The following is a 7,239-nucleotide window of genomic DNA, read 5'->3' as shown; positions in this document are numbered from 1 at the left end:
ATCTTTGTAATTTAAAAATTAATTTACCAAGTGTCATTCATATATAAAGTATAATTATAATCAAGTACTTGTGCGGCGATAGATTATTTTAATTTTAGTTTTCTTGTTATCGTGATCGAAGTTTTTCAATTATAGGCAAGTTTCAAATCATTACAAACCAGAGTCCCGAAGAGGTTCCTTCTTACAGGCATTTTAAAGTTGTTGACTTTTTCAAATTTCAAACAATAAATTTTGCAGCAGATATATAGCTTGGTGAAGTTTTATAACATTAGTTAAAATATTTTGGTGATGTTTAAAAAATGTGCTTAATGAAAAAAATTGAATAATAATGTGTGTGGTGTTTGGTAATGGTTTGAAACTTATCAAGGAAGCTACTGAATTGTAAGTCTGTTACACTTCTTGGAAATGTATTTCTTCAAGTGAAAATAAAATGAACTAGACATTTACCGAAGAATCAGTTTTATTACCTACAGAAGAATAACAACGATATATATCCTTATAATTATACGTCGGACAGTAAGGCATTTACGTGATTAAAATGTATTCGCTGTATGAAAATCTTAAACAATATCATCATGTTCACCGATTTTTTATCACCGTTTTCAATATATCAAACCGGCAGGTTAAACAGACATGATGTTTAATCAATATTAATGTTAGAAGGAAAGCAAGTTTCAAAATGATGAAGCTTTTAGTTTTTTCCATTTCCAATGTTGACATTGTACAAAAATATAAAATTAAAATAACTGCAAATGTTAGCAAACCTCAGAATAATCACCAAAATGTACTGGTATCCCATATGCTAGTTTACATAATTACAAAATAAGCATGCATATACATGTAATGACAGTGTGTAACACATTTGAACAATTTATTATTTTCGGTGTATTTTCAACCAGGAAGTAGATTCATTTCTTATCTAACGGGCTAACCAGTAGCATTACGGATTTCCTCGATTATCGACTATGCTGAATTTGTGAATTGATTCAAACCATTTAAATTTAGGGATGGCATTAAACAAAATACAAATAGGGTATAGTATTGAGCCAGGTCAGGCTGACGAATGTGCACGTTAAGGGTTTATCATGTATAATTATTCAAAATATATTTTTCACGTAAGGGGTAATATATAGATATATCCGACACTATACTCGTCTTCCTCCTCATTATACATTGCACAATTCAAATAGGGTTTAATTTTACCTTTGTCTAAAAGTTTACATTTTCTTAAAATTTTTGGTGTATCATTTTGTGTAAAATGATATTTTAATGTTAAAAACAAAAAATAAATAGTAAATTTCACAGATCAGTAACTATTTCAAACGTGTGTTATTGTCCTACTACCTCCTTTGTAACTCGCTAGCAGTTAAATTTTAAACTATGGAGGTCGAAAAGAGACTGCGGTTATCCGCGTGACTCATCTTACTTAGTAACTTAGGCTGTATGACTTTAGCTGATCTACCTGAGGGTCATAATTTCCGGCTTCTCAAAAAAACGCGCGCTGATGAAGAAATGACGACCGGGCGGATAGTGTGCTTTCATAGGTTAGATACAGCGATTTGCATTTAATAAACGTGATAACAGTCATGTTCACTATTACAGTTAGCAAACAATCCGTGATATATTTTAAAATGGCAAACAGATTATAGGTTTTTAGTGTGTTGAAGAATTGCTTCCATTCATTAACGTTAACTTAGACACAATGACCAAACGTATGAGGTATGATCAAAAGTTCTCGGCCCGATAACTTCTAGCCACACATTGACATTTACAGTCATGGTATATCATGATTGATTTTGAGCGTACCATAAACGGTTCGTACCATGCAGACAAATTGAGACGGTATGCGTCAAAGAAATCGAAGAAAGGGGATGGCAAACTGATTTCAAGGCGTTCTCCTCCTGCACGACAAGGCGCCAGCTCACACATTCCACGTTGAGATGATTGCTGCAACTGACTGCGGCTTTGAAATTCTTCCCAATCCCACATATTCTTCAGACTAGCCACCTCTGGCTCTACCTGTTTCCGAAACTGAAAAGCAAGCTTCATCGTAGAGGTTTTGGAAGCAACAAAGGTGTCATGGAGGCGGTCAATGAGTTATTTGAGGACCAAAACAGAGAGGTTTTTGTCAATTGCTAGAAGAATTTGTTGTGTAGATTTTACTATAAGTTTTTACTATATACATTTAAGGAGAACCAATGACCCCCGGGGCGGGGCCGATTTTGACCCTAGGGCTATAATTTGAACAATCTGGGTATGGGTCTACCAGACAATGCCTTATGCAAAATATCTAAGCCCTAGGCCTTTTGGGTCTTTACAAGAAGGTATTTTAAGTTTTTACTATATGTACATAAAGAGAAAATCAATTACCCCGGTGCGGGGCCAATTTTGACCCCAGGGCTATAATTTGAACAATCTTTGGTAAGGGTCTACCAGACAATGCCTTTTTCAAAATATCTAAGCTCTAGGCCTTTAGGGTCTTTACATGAAGGTATTTTAAGTTTTTACTATATGTACATATAGTGAAAAATTAATGACCCCGGGGGCCGGGTAGATTTTGACCCCATGGCTATTATTTGAACAATCTTGGTAGAGGTCTACCAGACAATACCTTATGCAAAATATCTAAGCTCTGGCCTTTTGGGTCTTTACAAGAAGATTTTTTAAATTAATTCTTATAATTCCTTTTGGTTGCCATGGCAACCAGATTTCTGCATGGAATAAAATTCTTTGAACAACTTTAGAAACACTTTACCCTAGGGTCAATCCTGCCAAGTTTGGTTGAAATTGGACTAGTGGTTTTTCACAAGAAGATTTTTTAAGTTCACTATATAATCTATAGAACACACACACAAACAAACACACACACACACACACAGGTGAATCGCTATATGCCACCGCATCGCAGATGCTGCGGTGACATAAAATTGATTTGTGCCTCGGATATTCAACTGTAATAGAGAACAATTTTCAGTGCTACTTGAATGTTCACATCATTTGGCGGCGTCTTTAATGTGCAGCATCAACATTTAACTTGTTTAAATCTTAATTGTAAATCATAAGTTACGAAACCTAGCAAAAAAAACCTTCTTAATTATTATTAATGTGTCTCAGTTCAATATTGCTAAATAATAGGTTCAGATATTTGCAAAAAGATCGACTTATCTTAATAAATCAACTAGTCAAAAACAGTTACTTTGTAAAATTGTCAATTTAAATGAACAATCAAATTACTGATTTTTAAATAAGTGATCAGTTAAATCAATTTGTTAGAAAATCAACTAACTGGTTATTATTTTTATTTTTTTTTAGAATTTGTTGAATTTTAAGCAAAACATTGGTGTGCTCATAATCTTCTTATCATGCATTCAATCTGTAAATATGACTTTAAGATGTGTTTACAAATAAGAGTAGTTTAGATTATAATAAGTGTAAGATAAGCAGCAAGTTCAGTTGTGCAGCAAGTCCAGTAGTGCAGACAATTCCAAACGCACAGCAAGTCTAAAAGCGCAGCAAGAACAGAATGGCAGCAAGTCAAAAGCACAAACAGTACAGCGTTGTATGTCCAAAAGCGCAGAAATTCCAAAAGCGCAGGAGGTCCGGGTAGTGCAACAGGTCCAAAAGCGCAGCTAGTCCAGTAGCACATAGTCAAAAAAGGCAGAATGCCAAAAAAGTAAATTGATTTTTGCGTCAAAACAGGTCCTTTTCAAAATCAATATGGCATGGTCACCTTAAGTACTTGATCCATAAAGACTTACATCCGATACAAAGCAAGGGAGAAAATAATATTAACAAGGCAATCTGAAGAAAAACTAAATCCCCTTCCGCAGTGAACATGATTGTGTACTTCTTGACCTTTTACCAGCCACGACCTGGATGTTATGCCATGCTTATAATACGCGCATACTCTCATGATGGTGATTATTTGTGCCATGTTATTTAAAATCTTATATAAGGTAAAAAAAATTATGGAAAACATATAACTTTGACCTTTGGGGTAGCAATCTGGATGTTGAACTTTGCACATTGTGTCATGGTGGTGATCATTTGTACCAAGTAATTTTAATTGTCAATAAGTTATAGAGCGGACATAAAAAATGACGATTTTACATTGGATCTTTGAGTGTGACCCTGACCTTCAGGGTTATGACTTGATTATTGTGTTCTGTCAATGGTGTCATAATGGTGATCATTTCTGCCAAGTAATCTTAAAAACATTGCAGCGGTTTAAATGTTATGGTCAGACACGACCAGTTAGTGTGACCGTGACCTTGGGTGTAGCAATATAAATTTTGTGCTCTGCACATCTTCTCATAATGGTGATAACTCGTGCCAAGTTATTTAAAAGAAACTTTCCGGCGGTTTAAATGTTATGGAGAGGACACGAATTGTATACTTTTTAACACTTGACCTTTAAATGTGGCCTTGAACTTGCGGAAAGCAATCCAATTATTGCGCACTACACATTGTCTCATAATGGTGATCACTTGTGCCAAGCTATTAAAAAAAACAGAGGTTTAAAAGTTATGGAGGGGACACGAAATGTAGACTTACTTGACCCTTAAGTGTCACCCTGACCTTGGGGGTGGCAACCCAATTATTGCGCTCTGCACATGTCCTTATAATGGTGATCTATTTTGCCAAGTTATTTTTTAAAAACCTCAGCGGTTAAAAAGTTATAGAGCGGACACGAAATATAGACTTTTTAACATTATTCCTTAAAGTTGATTTTAAGCAGTTAAAGTTATGGAGCGGCCACGAAATGAAGACTTTTTGTTATGAAATTAAGACTTTTTAACATTTGATCTTTTAAGTGTGACCTTGATCCTGGAGGTAGCCAGCCAATTTTTGCGCTCTGCACATCGTCTCATTATGTTGATTACCTGTGCTAAGTTATTTCAAAAAATTTTTAGCGGTTTAAAAGTTATGAAGAGGACACGAAAGTGTTACGGACGGACAGACTGACGGACGGTCAGACAGAAGGACAGACGGACTGACTGACAGACGAAGGCCATTTCTATTATCACATTTTCCACCACGCGGAATGGGATTAAAAACGGAGTATTACAGTTAAATACAATTGTCTCCCTCTAAGATGGAAGATATATATAAAAGAAGTTTATATCCGAACAAGTCAGTTCCCTGTTTGAACGACTTGATAATGATTTTTTCGGGATTTTTTTTTTGTGTGAGAAGAAAGTATAGTCGGATAGCAAATACTTAAAGTTAAAGGGACTACACTGAAGTTTTTTGACATGACGGGACTGGAAATATTTTTTTTGAGATTATTACTACATTTGATGTAGATCTATACTGATAACTTGATGAAGATCTATACTGATAACTTATGTGCAAAATTTCAGATCATTGGCTCGCTCCGTCTTTCCAGAATAATTTTTATAATAGTGAAAAATGACCCAAAATGGAAAAGCGTTTAAACGGACTGAGAAAAGCACAAACATATGATTTTCAATATATTTCCTGTATATGTCTTAGTTAAATTTTATTTATATTTCTGTTTAAAGTGCTCATGTTTATCAATGTGAAAAAAATAAAATACTATGTTTTAGGCTTATCAACCTCAGTGGAGTTCCTTTAAAATGTATCGGTAAAAACGCGTTTTGCTATTTTCAATTCTTAATGTTTTATTCTTATTTTCAATGTATAAAATCTTTGTAATTTAAAAATTAATTTACCAAGTGTCATTCATATATAAAGTATAATTATAATCAAGTACTTGTGCGGCGATAGATTATTTTAATTTTAGTTTTCTTGTTATCGTGATCGAAGTTTTTCAATTATAGGCAAGTTTCAAATCATTACAAACCAGAGTCCCGAAGAGGTTCCTTCTTACAGGCATTTTAAAGTTGTTGACTTTTTCAAATTTCAAACAATAAATTTTGCAGCAGATATATAGCTTGGTGAAGTTTTATAACATTAGTTAAAATATTTTGGTGATGTTTAAAAAATGTGCTTAATGAAAAAAATTGAATAATAATGTGTGTGGTGTTCGGGATTCTGTTTGGTAATGGTTTGAAACTTATCAAGGAAGCTACTGAATTGTAAGTCTGTTACACTTCTTGGAAATGTATTTCTTCAAGTGAAAATAAAATGAACTAGACATTTACCGAAGAATCAGTTTTATTACCTACAGAAGAATAACAACGATATATATCCTTATAATTATACGTCGGACAGTAAGGCATTTACGTGATTAAAATGTATTCGCTGTATGAAAATCTTAAACAATATCATCATGTTCACCGATTTTTTATCACCGTTTTCAATATATCAAACCGGCAGGTTAAACAGACATGATGTTTAATCAATATTAATGTTAGAAGGAAAGCAAGTTTCAAAATGATGAAGCTTTTAGTTTTTTCCATTTCCAATGTTGACATTGTACAACATTTTGAATACATCATATCGCGTTCCCCACAATTCGACTTCATGGTTAGTTGAAAAAAGAACAACAAGGCCGTCAGGTTCAAAAATATTGTATAGTCTCGTTTTAATAATAATACTTTAAACCATGTGCTTTTTTTGTGCCTGTCGTACAATTATGTTTTCGCTATCATTCGGCTGGTCATGAGCATAAAATAAAATGTGTCCATATTGTTATCAATCATGTACTGCCATGACCAAAAATCAAAAATGCAGCAAGCAGAAAAAATAGCTTAATATTGTAGCCATCTTCGTTTGTTGAAAACAAAAATAAAAGAAAAAAATCTCAGTAACATTAAATAAGGAAACTGACAGTCGGAAAGAAACATGTATTTATAAAGAAACAAGTTTGGACTGACACTGACTGAATGCAACGCTTCGCTTGGCATAAATAATTCAAATTCTTCTTTGTCAGTTTTTTAATTTTCTTGATTGGCGTTTATGCAATTTTAACTTTAAATCAAAAACTGTAAATTTCGCTCTAATTTTGCCGTTGTGCGGCAGTTAACTGGTCTAGCAGTAGTATACTATAAAACCTATTCGCTGTTCAAATCTCTTTATGTAACCGTTCTATATTTTGCTTGAAGGCAATCGATTTTATAGTAGTTTGAGTGGAATGTTCATTTGCCGAATATTGTGACTTTTTATCAACAGAAACGTTCGTGCAATTTTAACAAGAGTTGTTATGGGTTTATTGATAGGAATGTAAACACACTGGTGGGTCAGACTAGGTTTTTGAAGTTATTCATTAAAATAGAAGGTTGACCTCCCAAAAAATCAAACAGACTTTGTTCA

The sequence above is a fragment of the Ruditapes philippinarum genome, unplaced genomic scaffold (assembly GCF_026571515.1).
Source record: "Ruditapes philippinarum isolate M1 unplaced genomic scaffold, ASM2657151v2 ctg5102_1_1_1_1, whole genome shotgun sequence".
NCBI classification, from domain to species: domain Eukaryota; kingdom Metazoa; phylum Mollusca; class Bivalvia; order Venerida; family Veneridae; genus Ruditapes; species Ruditapes philippinarum.
The sequence above is the reverse complement of the archived record's forward strand: the minus strand, read 5'-3'. Positions refer to the sequence as shown.